The sequence below is a fragment of the Macrobrachium nipponense genome, chromosome 37 (genome assembly GCF_015104395.2).
Source record: "Macrobrachium nipponense isolate FS-2020 chromosome 37, ASM1510439v2, whole genome shotgun sequence".
NCBI classification, from domain to species: domain Eukaryota; kingdom Metazoa; phylum Arthropoda; class Malacostraca; order Decapoda; family Palaemonidae; genus Macrobrachium; species Macrobrachium nipponense.
Window position 1 is genome coordinate 45,738,096 of NC_061097.1, and position 25,522 is coordinate 45,763,617.

General features: G+C 35.2%; 2 long non-coding RNA genes across 4 annotated transcripts in view; one reads left to right on the forward strand and one right to left on the reverse strand.

Moving 5' to 3' along the window:
- Positions 1-22,653, reverse strand: part of LOC135208979 (uncharacterized) — a 31,093-nt gene extending 8,440 nt beyond the window's left edge. Inside the window, exons 1-2 of the long non-coding RNA XR_010313268.1 lie at positions 22,590-22,653; positions 20,480-20,547 (exon numbers count right to left, since the gene is read on the reverse strand). This is a non-coding gene — a long non-coding RNA (uncharacterized LOC135208979). The remainder of the gene's footprint in view (positions 1-20,479; positions 20,548-22,589) is intronic.
- Positions 13,379-17,654, forward strand: LOC135208978 (uncharacterized). Of its 3 annotated transcripts, none has more exons than XR_010313266.1 (4): positions 13,379-13,570; positions 13,868-14,005; positions 15,486-15,565; positions 17,246-17,654. It is a non-coding gene; the product is annotated as an uncharacterized LOC135208978 (long non-coding RNA). The 3 variants fall into 3 exon arrangements; XR_010313265.1 differs by having other exon boundaries at positions 13,384-13,565; XR_010313267.1 differs by having other exon boundaries at positions 13,514-13,616.
- Positions 22,654-25,522: the final 2,869 nt, after the last annotated feature.

The following is a 25,522-nucleotide window of genomic DNA, read 5'->3' on the forward strand; positions in this document are numbered from 1 at the left end:
TTGCAACCCTTTACTCTGCATTCTAACCCCACGCAGCGTTCAGGGGGCTTAGGGTAGACACTTGAAATCTTGAATTTTTAGGGGGAACTAAAAGGAATACCTAAATCTACATAGGCTCGGCCTATTTGAGTGGAAACAAGCTTTGATTGGGGAGCGGTCAAGTTAATTACCCTAGGATGGATTAGCAAATACCATAATCTGGTAGTATAGCTAATACCTAGCTATCCTTGGACTGACCTCGTTGCAGTAATATGGTATAAATGACCTTGGAAGTCACGTCTGGGGTAAAAATCCAATAACATCATAGCTGTACATTACACTTCTTTCAGTTACACAATATTTCAGCCATGTAAAACTAGTAATAAAGCTACTACTTGACCTATAACAGAAGGAAAACCGTCTGACTTGGAGTGACCTACCTATCAAGAACAGCTGAACTGACACCTTATACCTAGTTATAAATCACTATTTCAGAAGAAATTTACTGTAATTATGCGTCTTAGGGCATTGTCCAACGTATATACACATCGCGGCAACATCTTACCAAATCCAGAAGTTAATCCGACGAGGGAGCAACGAAAAATTTACTAATGAAAAGTGGTACACGTTTACTACTCAGCCGGTAAGGACAATATGGAAGTGCCCAGGAGGTCTCTGCCCTCTAGTCAATCTGCCCACCTTGCGGGATGCCCGAGGGGAAGAAAATGGGAATTTTAACGACTTTCAATTTCAATTCATAACTAGATTATGAAATAGGTTATCAAAATTAAAACGCTTATATGGATCATGGTAAATACTAAAGGAGCTCCCATTTATATTCTATCTATTTAAATGGTTTAAATTTGCGTAAATTCTCGTTTTCTTTGACGAAATCACCAATAGAAAAGGAACTTCAGGTCATGTATATTAAACAATCATAAATAATGCGTCAGCGTTGGCAACGCTGTCAAAGGTGGCGTTTTCAATTATACAATTTTCCTTAGGTTACACCACGAGATTGTAAATATCCTTACAAGAATTTCGTAATGGATTAATTCGTTAGTTATCTTTCTTGTTTATTGTCAATACAAGAATGAAATTTTCGTGGATTCTTATCTCTTGAGTGGTCGATTGCTACGAAAGTACATGACTCCAAGGAAATACGAATCAATATACAGGTTTTTAAAGACATTTTTTTTTATAACCACAGAATAATCATTGCTTCATTGTATATTGGCCAAAAAGGAGATTTACATTTGCATATCCTGGTCATAAAAAAACAAAAGAACTGGTAACAATTAAGACTTTTAATCATATTTAATTCATTTTTCTGATTTAACTTGTATTACTGTCAGTAGCGTAATCATTCACCTGACAGTTACAAAAAGTTGCTGCAATATGTATTAGTAGCCCAGAACCGTAACACATATATTGCTCACGATAAAAAGAGATTGCTTCCAAAGTTTTTTTTTTTATCTATATTAATAGTTGTCTCCAAGATATCTCGAATCACACTTGAACATAAGATCAGCTCTAAGCCCGAGTTAAGTCGAAAATTGATACAAAACACTTTAAATTATTTGTTTTTTTTTTAATGAAATAGTTTGTATTCATTTAAAATGCATCTTTTGCACATGATATAACACATTTTATAAAGTTTAAGATGGTATTTAAATTTAGGACCTTTCTAATCTGCAAACAATTCACTGTTTTATTCGTTCACTGTGGGCTCATATTGTTCTGGGTACTCGACATCTCTTTGTGAGACACTGAAGCGCTGATTCTGTCAAGGGAGGATTTTTCCCTCACCATGACATTAAGATATACGAGAATAATAATACTATTAGTATACATATGCACTGTTGTCAGTCTTCTTGCCCGGAGACAGGAGTCGGAGAATGGTACTGTGTCATAGTTGACACGGTGGGTATGAAGACTGACGTTTACGCTGCCTGGGAATTAGGGTAGGCCTGTCCTACCTGCTATTACATGATATTCCTTGTGTGTATGGGTCTTATTACTGATGAGGCCAGGTGATGTCTTCCCACTGAGAGGCAACTGAAGTGCTGATTTCCATTTTTGGGGTAAGGTACGATGGCACTGAAGGAAATTCCTGGTACTCAGTTCGTTTCTTTATTATTCATTACATCATGCCAAATTTCTCCCAGGCCTAGCCTCCTAGACTTGGTTAATTTACGGACTAGATCCCTGGACTAGATCCCTTGCAAGGGATAGTTAATCATTTGTATTAATAATTTGGTAAAATAGCCAAATGAAGGGTGGACCAGTTGACGTCCTTCTCACACGAGAGCATGAATTCGTGATTCTTACATGTTTTGCTAGTGTTACCAAAATGCAGACGAAAGATTCAGGACAGAGCTCCCATACTCAAAGTGAAAGATAAACAAAACAGAGGACTGGTTACACTGCTATGCACTCGTGTCCACAACAAAAATGAAAACATTTTACAGTTCCAATCACTCTTACAACAGTAGTGTAAAGATATTAGAGGAGGATGGTGAATCAATTCCTGAATAAATCACTAATAATTAAAGGAATATTTTTCCCATTACAATTCAGCTGTCTTATAGATTAGCCGGGCCTAAGGTAATTTCAAGTTATATATAAACGTGAAATTATCTTAGACCTAGGCTAATGTACAATACAAGAATCAGTACTTCAATGTGAGACATTGAAGTACTGAATCCTGTCTTGCGGGTTAGCCTAGGCCTAAGATAATTTTAAGTTATATATCAACGTGAAATTAACTTATACCTAGACTAATCTACAAGACAGGAGTCAGTACTTCAATGTCTCATAAAGAGAATCAATTAGTCGGAGGAACATAGGCCTACATTTAACAAATCACATACTTTAAATAAAACAGTAATCCTTTGTATCCATACTAACTTTAAAAATGTGATAACATCTTTTGAAAAGAAGCATTCTAAATGAATAAAAAAAAACCATTTAAATGAATAGAAATGGTTTAAACTGTATTGCATTTATTCACGACTTAAACTCGGCCTAGTCGAATCAATCTTATACGTCTGCTCACATATGATTCGAGATCTTTTTAAAGAGAATATTAATTCAGATAAGAAACTTTTGAAACAATTTTTCTTTTTCAGTATGAGCAATATATAACTGTTACAGTTCTTCAAGTACAAATTACGGCATCTCCTTGTATATCTTGCCACGTAAAAACTTGACAAAAAGTGGTCATATTGGTGGCATTAAGAATTGAGTCAGCCTAGTTCACCTTACTCGTTTTGCTTCCGTGTGGTTAAAACGGCGTAAAAAAATAAATACTAATAATTTTTCAACGCTTATCCCACTAACACCAATACAAGTTAAATTGGAAACATTTGTAAGATTTGATTAAAATGTGTTACTGGAGTTATACACCATGCTCTAGACACATAACTTTCTGTGAATTAACCTTAGACCTATACCTATTATCTATCGTGTTGCAGCAAAACCGAAAGCAAAATAGTAATTGTTTTTCACGGGTAAATTTTGAATCGTGAAACATATTGACGAAAAATATCCTTGATTATATTACTCAACTTAATGCGCTTACTTTACATATCAAAACAAATATATGCAGCACAGTTATACACACACACACACACACACATATATATATATATATGTATAGATAATATATATATATATATAGATATATACTTATTTATATTATATATATATATATATACTATACTATATATATATATATATATATATATATATGATAGATATATATATCTATATTCAAAGGCCTCTAAACCTGTAGCGCGCATAACGGTAATATTTATAAACTTCCTCTGAAGGTTTGACCTTAAAAGTCCTTTAACCTTTCAGTCTCAAATCCACGTAACCTTTTCTAAAACAAATCCTCAGACGTAACCATGTCACGAATCGTGTTGATAAACGGGTTTATTGTATCAATATCTATTTTATCTGGCCCCCGCAATATTCAGCAGTGGAACCCTATGAACGCAGCATAGAGAAGATAAACAAAAAAAGGCTATTTTTAATATATGTTCATATTTCCACGGAAAACAAATGACTGGGATTCAGCTCTTCACGGTATGAAATAAAAGTAGAGTATGTATCTTAATGAATCTGGGCATTCATCATCTATACAGTGATAAAGATATATAGGCTGTCTTTTACGTCATGGCGTGCCGATATGATAATCAATAGATAAAAACATTGGAAAAAATATATATATAACTATGCACAAGAAATGACGAATCGCAGCACCAATTTCGAGTTTGGGTTATAAATTGGAATGACTATTACAGCAAACGTATAGATTTCAATTTGGTACCCAACGAGGTAAAATTCGAAAATGGTTTGCTTTCAAATTAAAGAAATAAAAGAAATAATATTTTAAATGAAAAATCAATGATTAAATCAGTTTGATTTAATCATTGCTAAACCTGTTCATTACTGAAAATACTCATAAACACCAGAAAAATATTTGCAGTTTACGTCTCTAGTCAATGCACAGATACTGAACTGATAAACTCAAATACAAGAGAATAAAGCTATTCATATATACATTATAACTTTGTACATAAGTAGAGCTTTATCTTCACATCATAAAAGAGATTCACTTCCACATACAGTGGTACCTCGTTTGTCGAACGTTTCATATGTCGAACTTTCCGTTTTTCGAACAAAATTTTCGAGAAAATTGGTATCGTTTGTCGAACAAATTCTCGTACTTCGAACTGACTGATTATCTAGTTTATACTTGTATTCGACGGCCTTCTGGGCCTTACAAGTTAAACTGTATTAATTTATTTTTTCATTTACAATATATAGTTTATTGATAACAATATTCGACAAAATACAATAAAGTATAAAGCATTTAATATAAAATTTAGCATAAAAGATGTATAAAATCGTAAGTAACCTTGGTGACGTCACGCCCAGCTGACTTGAGACTGAACGAGGGAGCGTTGATATGTTGAGGAGCGAAAAAGAGTGTTAAAATATTACTGTATGTATGTAAAAGCAATAACAATGCACACAAAAAGGGAATTTCTCAATAAATTTAAAGCAATGATAAAGTATGAAAACAATCAAATGCAATAAAAAAAAATTCTTAATTGAGCCAGTGTCCAGTGCGCCGAGTGAGACGGTCCAGTTGAACAATATTAACAAAATAATAAATGAAAAAACAAAGACTTTCAAGTAAAATGTAGCACAAATGATTAACAAAATCATTCGTCATTGCGGTGATACACAGCTAACTTGAGGTAGAAGGAGGGAGGTAGCGTTTATATTTTTTAGGAATAATGAACGAATGATTTTAAGTTATCGTGCGTCGTGGTATTGTTGAGGAGAGAAGAAGAAGCGGTAAAATCTTTACTATAATATGTACGTAAAAGCAGTACCAATTCACAATAAATTGAACGTAATGATAAAATATGAAAACAATCAAATGCAATACAGAAAAAAGGAAAAAAAATCTTAATTGAGCCAGTGCTCGGTGTGCCGAGTGAGAGAGACGGTCCAGTTGAACCAAGGTCTAGAGAATATAAGGTCTTTTCATGCACAGCTTAAACTTGGGTACAGGATTAAACGGCTAGGTGCGTGACATCACAATAACCGCAGTCAGGCCCCTTAACCTATAGCAATCCTGCCTTTACTTTCTCTTTTTTTTTTCTTTTCTAAATACTTTAAGCTATTCGATAATTAAATTAAGTCAGATGTAGGTTCTTCATTCTACCATATTAAGAAGAATAATGGAAAAGTAAATCCACAATAATATGTCTGATCTTGTTATTTAAAATACAAAGCAGAAAGCTTTCGAAGACCTGCACGGTCGTCCTTGTCAATCTGAACAGATCAAACGACTCAAGAGACGAACCGCCACTTCGAAGATCTAGGCGTTTAGCTGGTTTGCCGTTGGAGAACGAGAGGATAACGTGAAGAGCCAACTACATCATCAAACAGGCTATTTATAAACGAGTCAAAAAACAAAGTTCTTGTATGGTCACACTATTAATAATTGTAATATTAATAATATATAATAATATTATTATATTATATATATTATAATTATAATATTATTATATAAGATATATATATATATATATAAAGGTATTCAGATTGACAAGGAGGACCGTGCAGGTCTTCGAAAGCTTTCTGCTTTGTATTTTAAATAACAAGATCAGACATATTATTTGTGGATTTTACTTTTCCATTTTATTTTATTAACTCATGTGATTATGAGGTTTCTTTGAAGAAGAATATTCATAAGAGAGATCATTAGAACATTTTCGCCAAATAACATTGAAATTATAGAAAACCTACCTGTGGTTTCTTCTTTTTATACGCTATTAAATACTATTATCTGTTTCCGAAGGAAAATAATAGCCAGAATAAAAAACTATATCTTGATATATTAAATAATCATGAGCGAGTTCTAAAGACTATTCTAAACAATAATATAAATATATGTCTAAATTACACATTTAACAGATCTCCATAAATTCACATTTTGCACTTATATAGTAATATCGCTAACTTTTTCAATCTACGCACAGCTTTTCTGGAACTACTAATGTGTCTGTTCAAATCTCGAATTCTAAAAACTGTACGGCATGGAACAAAATATTTCGACTTCTGAAGTTATTTGGATGTGACTGCTAATTATATCCGCTAATTTAATTATCGCTCCTTTTAAGGCTGTTAAAACATTTTCCTCCCATGGTGAGAATCAAACATCTTATCCATACATTTCAAATGATCAAGAAACACTAGTTTTCATTAGTTTCCCTTCACTAAAGCTTATGGCACCAATCTTTGTGTCATCTCCCTTTGTTACTTTTGCTCCTAAATATTCCAGTTGTGGAAACTTGCGAGCAATGAACCCGCCAACATATGGGTCTTCAACTTCCTGGTCTTTGAAGTCATCACTTTTATCATCCTTATTAAATACTGGTAAGCAAAATAAAATTGCTGATATACTGGGTTCTTTCTGAAGGGAATTTCCTTCGTCTTCGAATAATGAGTGTTGCTTGTCAGGGATGTGGGAAAATGAGGCAGATGTTTCCTTTTCACTGTTGCAGTTTTAAACGTTGCTCTTTGAGCTTACAAGTGTGCTGTCTTTTCCTAAAAGGTGGGCTCTGAGACTGTTTAAATGCAACTGGTGACAGTTGCTGATCGTATGCTCCCATTTGACTTTTGCAACCAAAAAAGTGACCCAGCCCAGCCTGATTTAGTCTGCAATTTAGAGTATACGTCATGCCACGTTTTTATTTTGCCATTTTCAGCAAGTTAGACAAAGGATAGTGCATTGTACTTTTCTTCACTTTCATTTCTCTAGCGGTTCTATTCATCTCTTGAAGGATTTTGTCTTGCATTTACAGGTTTCGTCACATAAGCATTTCTTGATGATTGTCTATCTGTTGGCAGTCGAGAATAAAACGGATCAAACTATCTATCAACAAGCCGAATGAAATGGCTTGTAATTTTCCAGCCCTTCTCTTCAAATACCCTTGGTTGTCGAAGTGATCAAAAGATTTATAAGTAATTTTGGACAGCAGTTGCACGGCAAGTTTAACTTTCATTCGTTGCATACCTATAATAACATTGATATGTTTTTCAGAAAGTTTATAAGCTGTCCAAAGATCACTTCATTACTCTTTATTAGCTCTCTAACTGGACCATTGTGAGCGGGTAACCGTTTTTACTACATACTAAAAACAGTTGCCTTAAAAGTGTTCCTTTACCCCATCCCCTTATGTTTCATGAAAATGGTCTGGTAACACAGCAATGAAGCTTATTCGTCTTGTAACGACAAACGTGAATGGTCGATAGATTGGATGCCAAGGCTCATATTTTCCAATCACTACTGTAGACAATGTGTTAATGATATTAATGAAATAAGAATAATAGTTTACATTACCAGTGAATTAAGTTGATAAACATATAGAAAAATCGTATAATAACAGAATAAAAATAGCAATGGTGAAAATCATATTCAGTGCTTACTAACCATAACCGTCAACCTTTGTTCCATTCAGGTGTGGCTGAGGCAGGCGTTTGCTGGGATTATACTTTTGTCTATGGTAGATTATTATTCAGTGTCAACTCCCTGGCATTATTTATGTTGTTATCCTACAAGCCAATATAAGTAATTCTCTATTCTCCCATAAAAAATAATAATGATAAATAATTATAAATTTTTCAACCAGTGTATGCGACTACGTCTAATGGCCATTGGCTCTAAGAAGCCAATAATAACCCTTCGACGATCAGCTTCCGTTATTATTTTCTTTTCTGTGGCTTGTTTCATAAGAAGACATTTTGAATTATATGTACAATTACTGTTCGGTGATTTTCCCTTGCTATTTTCTTTTGTTTTCCCTGTTTCAAAAGAAGGTAGTTTGATTTCTCCGCACCAAAGATTTTTCATAAAATCAATAACAACCATTTCGAAAAAATATATAATTTTTTTCTGTTGCAATGACAGGATGTTATGTTAATTAGCTGTGTTAATTATGAGACGAATATTAACTGTATTAACAGAAGATTAATCATTTACATCCATCAAGACAACAACATTGTCTAGGCGTAAGAGAATTCTCAAAATATATTCAAGAAAATTACTTTTTTTTTATTGCCAAGATTGTATTTCCAGGAAATATTTTATTGTTTTTTTTTCAACGGCGAGAGGACAGAAAAACGAAAAAATCCAATTGATATATTTTACGTATTATAACAGAGATTATTGGTCTATTTGCCGAATGTAGATAACTACTTACTGGAGGCACCATTGAAGTCTCCAGAAATACAGATAGCTACTTACTGGAGGCATCATTGAAGCCTCCATAAATGTAGATCACTACTTACTGGAGGAAGCATTGAAGTATCCCAGAATATAGATCACTACTTACTGGAGGCAGCATTGAAGTCTCCAGGGATATGGATAACTACTTACTGGAGGTAGCATTGAAGTCTCCAGGAACATAGATAACTACCTTACTTTGGGTGGAGGCCCCAGCATTTGAAATCTTCCCAGGGAACACAGGATAACTTACTTGGCTGGTAGCAATGGAAGGTTTTCTCCAGGAACCCCAAGGACAGATAAAACTACTTTAAAAAAACCCTTGGGAGAAAACAGCATTGAAATCTCCAGGAACACGGATAACTACTTACTAGAGACAGCATTGAAGTCTCCAGAAATAGATCACTACTTACTGGAGACAGCATTGGAGTCTCCAGGGATGTAGATAACTACTTACCGGAGAGAAGCATTGAAGTCTCCAGGAATATAGATCACTATTTACTGGAGGCAGCATTGAAGTCTCCAGGTCACAGATAACTACTTAGTGGAGACAGCATTGAAGTCTCCAGGGATGTAGATAACTACTTACTGGAGGCAGCATTGAAGTCTCCAGGTCACAGATAACTACTTAGTGGAGACAGCATTGAAGTCTCCAGGGATGTAGATAACTACTTACTGGAGGCAGCATTGAAGTCTCCAGGTCACAGATAACTACTTACTGGAGGCAGCATTGAAGTCTCCAGGGATGTAGATAACTACTTACTGGAGACAGCATTGAAGTCTCCAGGGATGTACATAACTACTTAGTGGAGACAGCATTGAAGTCTCCAGGGATGTAGATAACTACTTATTGGAGGCAGCATTGAAGTCTCCAGGTCACAGATAACTACTTACTGGAGGCAGCATTGAAGTCTCCAGGGATGTAGATAACTACTTACTGGAGGCAGCATTGAAGTCTCCAGGTCACAGATAACTACTTAGTGGAGGCAGGATTGAAGTCTCCAGGTCACAGATAACTACTTATTGGAGGCAGGATTGAAGTCTCCAGGGATGTAGATAACTACTTACTGGAGATAAGCATTGAAGTCTCCAGGCCACAGATAACTACTTACTGGAGGCAGCATTGAAGTCTCCAGGTCACAGATAACTACTTACTGGAGGCAGCATTGAAGTCTGCAGGTCACAGATGACTACTTAGTGGAGAGAAGCATTGAAGTCATTAGGCCTTTGAAGGCAAATTAGATGCTTAAGTGAAAATGTTTAAATTAAAGTAAATTAAATTCCTCCTACTATGCATGACATATCAAAAGGAACAATGATCAGGCAAAGGAAAATTTGATTTAGATCTTTGAAAGGCTAATGAAATTTTGCTTCCCTGAACCAATACAAAGACAAAAAATGTAAATGATATATTGTGTGTATTTCCTCCTCAATATTTAATCTTTTATACAAAAAAATCCAATTTACTTTTTTAAAATGCTAAAGACCATGATTTAAAAAGATCAGATGCATATTAATGACTTTCCAAGTGTTGCATCAAAAACTTTGAAGCAAATTCATCTATTCATTTTTAATTTTTCCAAAAAATTCTTCCATACATTATGAATGCCACAGAGGTTTGTCCCATCCTCTTTGGAGGCCAATGCATGCATTATAAACTATTTTGTTAGGACCTTAACTGCCCATTCTTTATGATGTCATCTACATAATTCATCTGCATACAAACAAGAATGTCAAGACATCTTAAACCCTTAGATAGTAAGATTAGTCTTCTGAGATAAATATTTTGGTTAAAAGTGGGTCTGAAAATATCTGCTTTTTAGGATTCAGTATGTACTGCAATTCACATATCACAGGAAGTACGAAAGATCCAGGTCAGGACACAGCACCCAAGGTTATGATAGGTTAAGGTAAGTCTGATTAGGTTAAATTCACTCTGAAATCCCTACAAGGCCTACAGTAACCATGACACCTCACTCTGCATTTGCTCCAAAAGTTCAATGAAATGTTATCTCTAGTGTGGCCTAGGATATTTTAATATGACCCTCAGCCTTTCATCATTCCACCTGGAACAACTGAAGCAGACAGCTATGTTGGTGAAAGTAGTGTCTATAATGATCCTGTCTAACCATCAAAACTTAGGATAAGCTTTTATAGTGAGCATATCAACTTTCCAAGAGCCAAAAGAGTCCTGCTATAATCTACAGACCTAGGCTATAGGCTGCATCACTTTTTGGGTAATTTTTATAGACTTGTGTGACACCTGCAATATCCTGGCCTATTTGGTCTGTTTGCATTTGCTAGAATTGAATAAAATATTTTACTATAGTTAATTGCTGCTGTGGCTAGCTTGGCTTAAACTTATATGTAAATATCGATATATGCACTTTATGCAATAATAGAAAAGTTCTAGGATAGTCAACTTTACAGGAACAAACCTTCCACACCTAAGTACGACGAAGTTAGTATGCCTAAGCCTGCTTTTGATTATAACTTGAGCCAAAGATAGGATGACTAGTATTTAGGTCTATAATCAAAAATGACAACTTAAAAAATAACCTACCCCTAAGGACTGTACATTAATAACATTAGGTATGAAAGATTAAGTGATCACGAGATAGTTAACTGACTGGAATCTAACTAGGACGACTTCAACGCACTACTAACGACGATGATCAATAGGCATTTTAGCCATGTGTGGACATTTCGTACTAATCAAAATATAAATCCAACCCTATTTGATCATCCTCAAGTGAGATTTAATCTCGAAAACCAAAGGCCTTGCTTCAAAACGTAAACAAATGCGGCAAATCTACTAAAAAGATCTATGCATGGGCGGCCATCTTTGTTGACGCGTGACGTCACAACACGTCATAATAAGTCTTTTGCTATTATTATTATTATTATTATTATTATTCAAAGGCTATCTACCCTCACAGTTATGCTTAACAATACTGACAACAATACTCTTAAGAGAAAAAAATGTGCATTGTGAAGATATGCAAATAGCATCCATCTTCTTTTACTAAAACAAGACTGCCTGTCCGAACACGACAAATGCGTATAGCCATCCACATCCAACGAAGATAATAATCCGATAAATCATTTATCGTCTGAAATAAAATTGAACTATTAGTCAAAATCGACGTGAATAGTGCTATGCCATTGAAGGATCTATATCGTCATTGATCACTGTAGACAAGACAAGGTTCCGTGGATCCTTTTATTCTTCAGATTCAAATAATGAGACCCGAGAATGCCGAAAGAGAGAGAGAGAGAGAGAGAGAGAGAGAGAGAGAGAGAGAGAGAGCTCTATGGTGTGGCCAAAAGAAGGGAATTCTTCATTTGTTCAAACTGATTGCTCTCTGGTCTGTGAATAATTGCAGGCTGTATATCACTGTATATGATACACCTACAGTGAGTACAACCCTTAAGAAAATTCATTTATACTCTCCTACAGGTACTTATTGCCGGTACAACTTTGATTGATTAATATCATCGGTTAAAATCAAGTTTCACGATGCCATTCGCGCGCAAACGCGCAGATCTGCTACGCATTTAGTATGGGAGCTAGTATATATTTACTATAAGTTCAGACTTCAGACAGGGCAGGTGTCTATTTCCACCTTTTACGGGCTGCTCTGTGAGCAAGAGCCGTGTTGTATAAAGCTCTTAAGAAAGCCTTAATATTACAATTTCCTATAATCACTAACTCTAAAACAGAACAATACATTGAAAACACACTCATCAAAAACAATTGAAATTTTGTATTAGTACTATAATATGTATAAACATTTTACTTAAACTTTTTCCTCCTTTGGCAGATCAGCTAACAAAGAAAAACAAAGACATCTTGGCTTCGTCAAAGCTGCTGCTGCTTCTCTCCTCATTAGTAGGATCTGGGATCTGTAGTATCCAGTCCTACAGGTTCAAGTGGAAGTCCTACGGACGCTGTGGTCAGCCCTTCCTAGTGAGTGACACGACCTCTCGTGTCAGGTGTGCTGCTGCGTGTTCTTCAGGTGACGTTGTTTCCTAATTTATAATAGGCCTAATATTAGCCCCTCTACCGGAATTGTCTGGAAGTGCACTTCTTATGTGACTTACGCCACTCTTTTTCGATTATGCAACTCTATATTTCACGTTTCTCGGTCTCTCTCTCTCTCTCTCTCTCTCTCTCTCTCTCTCTCTCTCCTAGGTAAATCTGTAGTTTGCGATAAAATATAACAATCGCAGTTATTGGCATAGTATGTGGGGGCCTATTTAAGTAGCTGTAGACCTTGTTTGCAGTGAGACACTTTTCTCTCGAATGACAGTAATGCAGAATCGTCACTTTAATTTAAATGTTCATTGTTATTCTTACTTATAAATGCTTACAGGTTATGTTTCTAGTCTTGCAAGGGGCAATGGCATGTCAACGAAGCGGTAATCAGTCCAAAATTGAAAGCACTGCTTTCGACTTTCTCAAGAAATCGAGAGAAAATGGACCCCTTTGGACAAGAAAGTTTTCTTTGGAGTTTCAAATGTAGATTGAAACGGGCTGTTGTCATTAGCCTACAACACGATGCTATACAAAGCCCTCAGCCAATGGAAGAAGGTAATACATCGTTCTTATGCCCTTTGTCGTTGTGGAGGCCTCTGATTGGCCCAGAACAGTCTTCTGCCACAGTTCAGTTCATTTCTCTGTGAACCCAGACCCAGTGCCCTGCCCACCTCAATCGTGGCCACCGAGAGTTTTCCCGGTGGCCATGCCTCAATACGGTACAGCTCTAGCTGTGTAAGGTTTGGTTTGTGTCTGTGGCAATTTTAAACCTATTTTCTCCCTAAGGTTATGTGTTATCTGTATTTTTCATCAATTATTTTAAATGTGTAACTGGTTATAAGCCTAATGTACATATCTGCTATGAAATCTTAATCAATAAAAGTGCCTTAAATAAAAAAAATAATCGCCATTGTGAGAGCCGGTTGGGCATGTTGAAGTTTTTGGTTGAAGTTCTAGATTAAAAATGGCTCTTAGTTGTTTCGTGAATATGAAATAGTGATATCATATGATTTTTTTCATTTGTTAATCGATTGCAGGAACTTATACTACCAACAGGGGATACCAGACTCTGCTTGATCATATGAACCTTAGTGTGTTAGTTCTTAACAGGAAAAAGTAATTGACCTCAAAAGTGGTTTTTTAAGTATCGACGAAGGCTGGAAGTATCAAACAAAGTAAGTTAGTATCTTTTATTATTTAGATTACATTACATATCGCTTATGTCAGTATTAATTGTGATTCCAGTTAGAACGTTCCCCTATAGTTGCAGAAGTATAGGATTAAAGGGTAGAAAAAGGTCTTAACTGACGTCACTTTTCAGGAGACAATGGTAGTTATTTATACCAAATTTCGCTTTTACTATTCAAGGGGAAATTATCTGGCAGGAAAATTCTTTATTTTCTTTTTAACCTCGACTCTAGTAATATGCAAATAATTAAGGTTTATGATGTAATTTTAGTGTAAGGATGAATTTTTAAGGTATAAGCCTATAATTAGCGTCATTTAGATAAGGTGTATGGAAATGTTAAGGTGATACGATACATGATGTAGTTTGTGCTGATTTAAAATTTAACCATATTGGTAAAATGCTGATTTATAAGGATGTAATATTACTATTGAGTATAGTGTTGAAATAAGCTTAATCACAATAGTACTATGTAACTTGGAAACAGGCCTTATGGGTGTGATTTACGAGCTGTAACGAGTACCAGAAGCTTAAGTAACCGTCAGTGAAATCATTAGACTAACCTCTAGTAAAAAACATTGTAGATTTCAAATTTAATTTATTACTTATGGTAAAACTTACATCCCTAGGGAACTTATAATTTCCTATTAAGTTAGTTTAGTTTTCATTCAGTTTTGAGTCAATTCAGTGTCATAATTGTTTGGAAACCTCAGTTTTAGTTACTAGAACAAGTCATGGTACTAGAGCATATTCCTAAACAGCGTTACTTATGTAAAAAGTTAATGCACTTGATTCACCAATCCTTGAAGTTAAGTCTGGAGGAATACTTTCAAAATACTGGTTATAGTGAAACATGAATGAAGTATAATCCAAGCTTTTAAAAAATATAAAAACTTACTACTAAGGGATAAAGTTTTAATATAATAAAACCATTTTATCACAAGGTAGTATGTGTCAAACGGCGTAAACTTAAGGCCTTCGAAAGAGCGTTACTATTAAATAAGTAATGATATTAAGTGAATTCTTTTATCCTGTAATCAACTCTAGGCTCCCCTTGTATTAGTAACTTGACAGCAATTACATTTTTTCCAGTATATTAAATCATGGTTGTCATAAGTAATGTTCCTGATACAGCTTATTTCTTAATTATAACCATGACGGGTAACTGAACGTACTTTAATTCGTAAATCTAATAGTTATCTGTATAAATACTTAATTTCATTATAAACATTTTAAAGACTTTCATTTACGTAAAACCAAACCTTATAAAAATCCACCTGTTTTCTACAACGTATTTCACATATTTCAATTTATAATTTTGACAGGAGTTTTCAAAAGTTACAAACATTTCTAAATTTTCAACCAGTTTATGAGTTCCATATACTTCACTGTTTTATGTTAGTGTTGTGAATTGACTGAGCTGCATTTTTTTACGTTCGTATCAGAACTAACTATCGTTGTTTTTGCAGATGTGCAGGAGACTGGGAACTGCAAAGTACATTATACTGCCTCTAAACTGGAGTACATTGACCACTGGATTCAGTGAAAAGTTAAGTATTAAGCTAAATTATTGGCCATTTAATGAGTAGCTTATTCCTCAGCTCAAAACTATATTTTCCAAATGAAATGTATATTTAGAGAACGTACACCCTACAGATATAGGAAGCTGGCATTTTGTTCATTTATGGTAATCTGTTCAACAGATGGATGCTAGCTTATAATCTTATTACTTCATATATTTCTCAAAAGTTCCTTGTGGCTTTGTTTTTCAAGTTGTTAAGTTTTATGTTTGAGTGTTGGTCTGCATTGCACTATCTAAATTCCATCTGTTCTTTAAATTCTTACCGTGATTGTCTTAATATCCTTCTCCTTCCAGTGTCTAGTTATTACAACCTGATTTAACTAAATTTTTTATGGTTTTGGAGGTCAGTCCTTCATCTGTTAAGCCCCTAGTTTTCTAGGACACTGCTTGCAACTATTTAAACTACTTTTTTAATGTCTAGGTGTTTAGCCAACACTGAATTTTCTTTATTGATTAACTGGACACTGAAAATAGTCTGTTCCTGGTGATGCTTGCTTTGCACTGAAGATTATCAGCCTAGATGTGGTTTCCTCTCTTCAGAGACTTTAAATCATAATTTTATCATAGGCCTTGTTGGTACAGATGTAACATTTCTCCAGAAGGAAATTGCCTTTTTTAGTTTAGTGATAGTTACACAAACCATATGGTGTTTGTTTTGAAGTCCCCATGCACTTAGTGTTTGTGCTGGTTACATGTTTCAGTAGCTCTCTTCTGGTTACTGGTCTAGAATTAGGACTTAATTGCAACTAGGCCTACTGGTCATAACAAGGAAAGTAGATTCTGATTCTCACCCTTATGTTCCACTAGATTAAGTTGAGCTATTAGGGTGGGAGATTTCCCTGCTTTTCCAGAATGAAAATTATGTATTTTTTAATTAAAGGTACCACTCTTATATGCCAAGTGTTACAATTAGTCTTCATGTAATTACTTGACTTTAGCTTAAGGCTTTGCTCAAAGGGTCATCTTGTTACTCCTAACCCACTTCAACATTCTTCATCTGGGATTTGACTCCTTGGTCATGCTGATTTTGTTTCTTAAAACAAAAACTTGCTACTTAAGTCTTCACTTCGCTTGTCAATACTTTGTAACAGTTTGAATGGTAACCAACTCTCCAAGGCGACACCTTGTCAACATTTAAGCTGAATTTTCACTTGTAAGATACATTTAAGTCAGGAAATTCTTGTTTTGTCTCACCAAGTTTGTATTGCTCAATAAGGGTATCTTCTTATTCATCACAAATGCCAGAATCAAAGCATTTCGGTTTCCTCCTTGATCTACTATTATACCACCTGCAATTAGTTATCAGAAGATGCATAATAAATTAAAATGGAATGGAAAGTACTATACTATTCTTGTGTAAATGTAAACAAGATTTTTTTTTAATTTGTATCTTACTTTTTTAGACTTTCAAATGTTTTATTTCAAGTTGAAAACTCTATGAAATGCATAAAAATACAATGTTTCCATACTTGTCAAGTTTATTACTCAAAGCTCAACCCATTTCCAGCTTCATTTGAGAATTTGACTTCACTTAATAATTTCAATGTTAACATTTTTATCTGCTGCTTTTACTTATCGAAATTTAGGTTTGATTCTTTACTCTTTACATTACGTATTAGTTTACTCAAGTTTACCTATGTTTTACAGGATACATCCCTCAGTTACTGAGAGAAAGGTATTCCATTTCTCCACGGAGGATGATACATGCTACAAAGATCTACTCGAGAACACTTTGCCTGTGACTAAACGTGTGTTACGAAAGTCTGTGGAAGACAAGTTGCTATGAAGATTTGTCAAGGGAAGCTCCTGAGAGAAGACAAGTTGCTATGAAGATCTGTGCAAGGGAAGCTCCTGAGAGAACAGTTTTCTACCACAAGAAATGCTATTAAGGTTTGTGTAAGAAACACAAAGGCAAGCTGCCATATGTGCAAGGGACAACCCTAAATTAAACCCTGCTGTAAAGCTCTGCATTATTTTTTATTTATGTCCTAAATTAAAAACTTTTAAATTGAGGTCTTCCCTTGCAACAAAGGCAAGCTATCAATGTGCAAGGGAAGCCCCTACATTAAAACTACTGTAAAGCTCTACAGCATTTATTATATTTAGGTCCTAAATTAAAAATGCTGTAAAGCTTTGCAGCATTTTTTATATAGGTCTTGCCTTCCACATCATGGTAGTTTTACCTTTAGAGAGGTCTTGCACAGACCCTCGTAATGTATTTTGGGTTAATGTTCCCTAGCATTAATCTCTGTACAATTTAATGTTCTCAGAAACAGCGGGAAAAGTCAGAACTTCACCGCAGTTTCTCCGCTTCTGACGTCACATCGAACAAAGTTCGTCAAGCAAAGCTCGGCTGTGTGGACGGGGCCTTAGAATGCTAGGTTTGATTTTTAGAAAAGTCGTTGTAGGACGACTTCCTATTTTTAGGGGTGAATTTTAGGATTTAAAGGTCGTCTGATAGTGGAAAGATATGGTACTTCATATAAAAAAAAATGCTCAATAAATGTTCAAAAGTAAATACGAGGATAACATCACATAACAGGATGAGTCTGATTATACTTGAAAATAGTGTGCAAAGGTTAACAGAATGTAGAATTAAGGCCAAGCACTGAGACCTATGAGGTTAAGGAAGTCTTCAACTTCACAGAAACACATTGTGACCTCACTGCTAGTTTAAAAGTGCTTTAACCTACTCACATCCGAGTTCCGCTGTGTACAGCAGGAATATGAGCTATGAAAACACTGGTAATATCTTTAGGAATTTTATAAAATTTTAAAACCTAGTATAATTTTGAATACTAATTTTCCTAAGTAAAATATTACTTATTACTATCTCCAAAATTTGAAACCGGCTGTTAATCCTGTGTAAAAATTTAACAAAAAGGTGTAGTTTTTACACGTGCCGGAGAATTGATAATGACACCCCATTGCACAACTGAGGAGCATTTACAAATTTCTAATGCAACCACATCTAAATTTTTGGAAAGTCTGTAAGAAGACATCTCTAGGTCTTAGACTAAAATAATCACCTATTTTTCATTTACAATGTGGCTTTAACAAGGTCCAGGAGTTTGTGTAGCTTACACTTCCATCAAGCGTTTTTGTAAAATTTGCTGAATCTCTCAGGAGAGAGAAAGCTGAAATTAGTGTGAAGTACCAAATGCAGCATGGGGATTAAGCTGAACTATCAAGACCCAAAAATAAACTCTACAACAGATAAACCAGTAACCTAATATGCCAGTTGCTTTTATTTTAATGACAAAAATAACAGGCAAGCCAAAAAGAAACATTTATAGATGTAAACACCCAGTAACCTACCATTATTTCACTCTCAAAATATACGTGTGTCTATTATAAGTTAGAAAATTATGAATGTAATTTCTCTACATTTCTTTGGGTCCATTTTTGAGAAGACTGAAGTACAAACTAAAGAGATTCAACTAAAAAACATTTTACAGTTCAGACCCTATGAAAACATGAAAACAATAAGGATGAAACGTTAATATTAATCAAGATGTCATAAAGATATTAATTCCTACCATTTTCTTATAAAAACAGTAGCAAACAAAATTTTACAAGTAATTCCTACTTAGTGATTAAAAAGCCTACACGTAGGTTTTTCATTACACATGATGGCTTAAGCCTGTCACAACCCATAGGTTAAAGGAAGAAAGGTTCTACAGTAGTTCTGAAAGGCAATTGCTATTAGACAGCTTAATTCCATGGCATAAATTAAGGAAGGGGAATCCTGATGATGTTAGGACACTGCAAACTAACTATCTATCTGAACTGGAACGTACAATTTTGGCCTAAAGCCAAACACTGGAACCTACGAAGTCATTCAGCATTAAGATTAATGTTTTATCAATTGTTAGGAGAGGGTGGAAGGTAAGGTGGAAGAAAGAGAATCTGAACAGAGGTACTGTAATAGTAATGAAAGAGTTGCAGCTAGTGGCCAAAGGGATGCTACAAAGAACTTCAAGTAATGCCTACAGTACACCATTTGAAATGCACTGATGTCACTAAGTATCTCCTTATGTGGAATATCCCCTTGAGTACCCAGCTCCATAGGATACAGCATTTCTCTGTTGGCAAATAAGACTACAGTATCTCTGACATACAATTAGGGCTGTTATGCCCCAAACATACGGCTTGTTTGGTAAGAATCTCCTTTGGCAGGTGGTGATCTTTTGAAAGGTTATGCCATGACAATGCACCCCCTTGTGAAGCAGAAAGAGAAACAGAGTAAAAAGGTTTTACAAGTGTATGAGGAGCAAAACCTCACAGTTGCACTATGAAATATCTGTTAGGAGAAGGTGAAAGGTTAAATGGAAGAGAGAATATGAACAGAGGTTCAGTAGAAGGCCTGAAAGAGGTTGCAGCTAGGGGCCAAAGGACACTGCAGAGAACCTAAAGAAATGCATACAGTGCACTGCACGAGATGCACTGATATGGTGCTAACACCCCCATGGGACTTTCAAACTGGTATGCCATGACAATGCATACTGTTCTGAAGCACAATGCTCAAAGAAGGCAGTGCTTACATCTTATTTCTCTTGACAGTAGATTAGAGAGCAAAAATGAACCAAAGCAAACCCCCAATGATTCCTTGCACCACGGTAATTGAACTTTAAATAATGAGAAGAGTACATTATCCAACCTGATACCTAACCTTAAGATTTTCTACATTAGAAATGTGAAATGTCACTCTGACATACTAGGATGAGGGGGGGTGGGGGGGGGTGGGGGGGGGGTGAGTTTGTTCGACTTTGACAGCAACCTTAAACTAATATATATGAAACTTTTTGCCTTTCAAAATATGTAATAAGTAAAACTGCGTACCAACTCCAAAACAATTCTCACTCTCACGAGCAAACTTACAGTGACTTGACAATTTTGCCGCAGAGATGCTAACCGGGCACCATTCGACCAAAAACTTGCTGCCATCCCTGAAAGATTTTTTATCATGAGTATGATGTAAATGTAGTTAACCAAGTTTTTTTTTTGTTACATAAATTTATTTTTTGAAAACAATGGCTAAATCATTAAAGTATAACAAATCAAGTGAAAATAAAACAAAACCATGTTTGTAAAGCTCTTTCTTCTTCTACTATGATTTTGAATCGAATTTTTGAGTATGAAAAAATGTCATTAGCACAAATATTAAAACATACTACAAAAAAAAAATTACAAATGAACGAGAATTAAGGTTATTTGCAGATCATTCAGAGGACCATTTACGTTTCCCTGAATATGTTAGGGTAAAACTAAATTAATAAAATAGCTGTATATTTTTACTTGCGAACTAATGTAGAAAGCAGGGTCACGTGATCTGGCATAGGATACCCCTTAACTGTACTAAGCGCTTCAAAAGGACATACAACCTAACCAGACCTCCCATTATCTAACGTAGCCTCAGATGCTACGCCTTTAACTCAAAAATCCAGTTCCCTCCCCAAAAAGTAAGACTTCACTGCTCTTAGCCTGTCTGCACACTACCCTTGGTCAAACTGAAGACTACAACTATGACCCTCTAATTCAGTAAATACGTACCAGTTTACATGCAAAATGAGTGCCATGTTTAGTACAAGCCCCCTGGGGATAAATATGAAAATATAAACCAGAGAGTTAATATCAAAAACATAAACCGAAGACATAAACATACTAAATAAAGCAAAAGTCAGTAAACACTGCATCGGCAATCGGCAGGAAATAGGCCATAGTAGTAGTCTTAAATTTTAAACCAAACCTTCACTTTTTCACGTATCGTGTTTGCTACCCTATACTTACGATGCGAAGTTTTCTTTTATAGACTAGGTATGGGCATAAGCATAGGCTATAGTAGCCTCTTTCCCTTTGCCTGTCATGCTGGTCCATGCTCCACATATAATGGTCTCCAAATACAGTTGGTTTATGAAGGATTGATTAATTTACTTAGTCCACACAAGATACTAGGCTCTAGTATCCAACAACAATATTACAACACTGAAAAATTTCCATGTTTACTTGTTCATACCCATTCCTCCACAGGTCTAGACTACAAAATCTGCTAACCAAGTATGTCACCCACACTACGATAAGAGCGAATAGTAGGTAAGAGGTTAGGGCTGCAGTAGAGTAAGCAGGCATACCTGTAGTAGACATTTCAGAGGTAGCTAGGGTAAATCACCGAGCGGCGACATAGCAGCCACCTCTCTCGGAACGTGGCCAGTTCCCAAAAAAAGTGCTTGAATCATCCCATTATTTCATCATTTAGGAGAAAACACTTTATTTCCAGGGAGCGTTGAGGTTTCAGTGTGCTGCCTGGATGGGCTCATGGCAGCGAATTCAAGTACTTTTACACTAATAGCCTACCTATGGCCAAACCAAACTTACCTTCAAACACAGACGAATCCTAACCTTGCCAAAGGGACTTAGCTCTCCTCCCTGGATCCCAAAAGTAATTTGCAACCCCTTACTCTGCATTCTAACCACAGGCAGTGTTAAGGGGGACTTAGGGTAGACACTTGAAATCTTGAATTTATGGGGGGAACTAAAAGGGATACCTAAATCTACATAGGCTAGGCCTATTTGAGTGGAAACAAGCTTTGATTGGGGAGCAGTAAAGTTAATTACCCAAGGACGGATTACCAGATACCATAATTTAGTAGTATAGCTACTACCTAGCTATCCTTGCACTGACCTCGTTGCAGTAATATGGTATAAATGACCTTGGAAGTCACGTCTGGGGTAGAAATCCAATAACATCATAGCTGTGCATTACATTTCTTTCAGTTACACAATATTTCAGCCATGTAAAACTAGTAATAAAGTTACTACCTCCTTGACCTACAACAGAAGGAAAACCGTCTGACTTGGAGAGTGACCTATCACGAACAGCTGAACTGGCACCTTATACCTAGTTATAAATCACTATTTCAGAAGAAATTTACTGTAATTATACGTCTTAGAGCATTGTCCAACGTATATACACATCGCGGCAACATCTTACCAAATCCCGAAGTTAATCCGACGAGGGAGCAACGAAAAATTCACTAATGAAATGTGGTACATGTAGAAAATGGGAATTTTAACAACTTTCAATTTCAATTCATAACTAGATTATGAAACAGGTTATCAAAATGAAAACGCTTAAATGGATCATGGTAAATACTAAAGGAGCTCCCATTTATATTCTATCTATTTAAATGGTTTAAATTTGCGTTAATTCTTGTCTTCTTTGACGAAATCACCAATAGAAAAGGAACTTCAGGTCATGTATATTAAACAATCATAAATAATGCGTCAGCGTTGGCAACGCTGTCAAAGTCGGCGTTTTCAATCATACAATTTTCCTTAGGTTACACCACGAGATTGTAAATATCTCTTACAAGAATTTCGTAATGGATTAATTCGTTAGTTATCTTTCTTGTTTATTTTCAATACAAGAATGAAATTTTTATGGATTCTTATCTCCTGAGTGGTCGATTGCTACGAAATCACATGACTCCAAGGAAATACGAATCAATATACAGGTTTTTAAAGACATTTTTTTTCATAACCACAGAATAAGGGTAGGCTCCACTTTGGAGGGGTGCCGATCGTAAAAATATTTGCCAAAAATACACTAATCAAGACAGGCTAATGAAATTATCAGGTATTACTAGCACTATAATAACGCATATTCTCTGTGAGTTTTATTAGCCTACAGGGAAAATAATTGATTTTATGAAAAAAAAAAAAAAGTGAAATTCAGTGTCCCTTGTACAAGAGTTTAGTTGGCGGTCGGTGAGAAACTACAGTCTTGAATAGAAATTCGGTCTGACAGAATGTTGGTATATTCACATGGAACATGCACATAAAGTATTATAAAAATAGAACATTAAATAAGCACGTAATAACAAAAAAAAGAGCAACAACTTCAGCGAAAGCCCCGCCGATAAATATGCAAGTCGCAATTTTTATAGTATATCTCTCAAAAATTGGTCTACGTCGTTTTCTACGTTTTCTAAGATTAGTTTCATCACAGAAAACTAATTTAGGGGTATTTAAACTAATTTTTCAGGTTTCTTGTCCTCAGAAAAAATCGTTTTTTCGCTTTTTCTCTGATTTGTTTTTTTTCGGGAAGGAGGGGGGGGGGGGTATTTCTTTGATTGTCTTAAATAATATAATTTTTTAGATGTTTTAGGCTATTAAGTGACATAATAACTACAAACTTTCAAAAGGTTTTGTCCCTAAATCGAGGCTTGAATTGAGAGCATTCGTGATTCTTACATGTTTTGCTAGTGTTACCAAAATGCAGACGAAAGATTCAGGACAGAGCCCCCATACTCAAAGTAAAAGATAAACAAAACAGAGGAGTGGTTACACTGCTACGCACTCATGTCCACAACAAAAACGAAAACATTTTACAGTTACAATCACTCTTACAACAGTAGTGTAAAGATATTAGAGGATGATGATGAATCAATTCCTAAATAAATCACTAATAATTAAAGGAATATTTTTCCCATTACAATTCAGCTGTCTTGTAGATTAGCCGGGGCTAAGGTAATTTCAAGTTATATATAAACGTGAAATTATCTTAGATCTACAAGAATCAGTACTTCAATGTGAGACAGTGAAGTACTGAATCCTGTCTTGCGGGTTAGCCTAGGCCTAAGATAATTTTAAGTTATATATCAACGTGAAATTAACTTATTCCTAGACTAATCTACAAGACAGGAATCAGTACTTCAATGTCTCATAAAGAGAATCAATTAGTCGGAGGAACATAGGCCTACATTTAACAAATCACATACTTTAAATAAAATAGTAATCCTTTGTTTCCATATTAAACTTTAAAAATGGGATAACATCTTTTGCAAAAGAAGCATTCTAAATGAATAAAAAAAAACTATTTAAATGAATAGAAATGGTTTAAACTGTATTGCATTTATTCACGACTTAAACTCGGCCTAGTCGAATTAATCTTATGCGTCTGCTCACATATGATTCGAGATATTTTAAAGAGAACATTAATTCAGATAAGAAACTTTTGAAACAATTTTTCTTTTTCAGTATGAACAATATATACAGTTACAGTTCTGGTCTTCAAGTACAAATTACGGCATCTCCTTGTACATCTTGCCACGTAAAAACTTGACAAAAAGTGGTCATATTGGTGCCATTAAGAATGGAGTCAGCCTAGTTCACCTTACTCGTTTTGCTTCCGTGTGGTTAAAACGGCGTAAAAAACAATACTAATAATTTCTCAACGCTTATCCCACTAACAGCAATAAAAGTTAAATTGGAAACATTTGTAAGATTTGATTAAAATGTGTTACTGGAGTTATACACCATGCTCTAGACACATAACTTTCTGTGAATTAACCTTAGACCTATACCTATTATGCTATCGTGTTGCAGCAAAACCGAAAGCAAAGTAGTAATTGTTTTTCACGGGTAAATTTTGAATCGTGAAACATATATACGAAAAATATCCTTGATTATATTACTCAACTTAATGCGTTTATTTTACATATGAAAACAAATATATGCAGCACAGTTATATATATACACACATTCACACACACACACACACACACACACACATATATATATATATATATATATATATATATATATATATATATCAAAGGCCTCAAACCCTGTAGCGCGCATAACGGTAATATTTATAACTTCCTCTGAAGGTTTGACCTTAAAAGTCCTTTAACCTTTCAGTCTCAAATCCACGTAACCTTTTCGAAAACAAATCCTCAGACGTAACCATGTCACGAATCGTGTTGATAAACGGGTTTATTGTATCAATATCTATTTTATCTGGCCCCCGCAATATTCAGCAGTGGAACCATATGAACGCAGCATAGAGAAGATAAACAAAAAAAGGCTATTTTTAATATATGTTCATATTTCCACGGAAAACAAATGACTGGGATTCAGCTC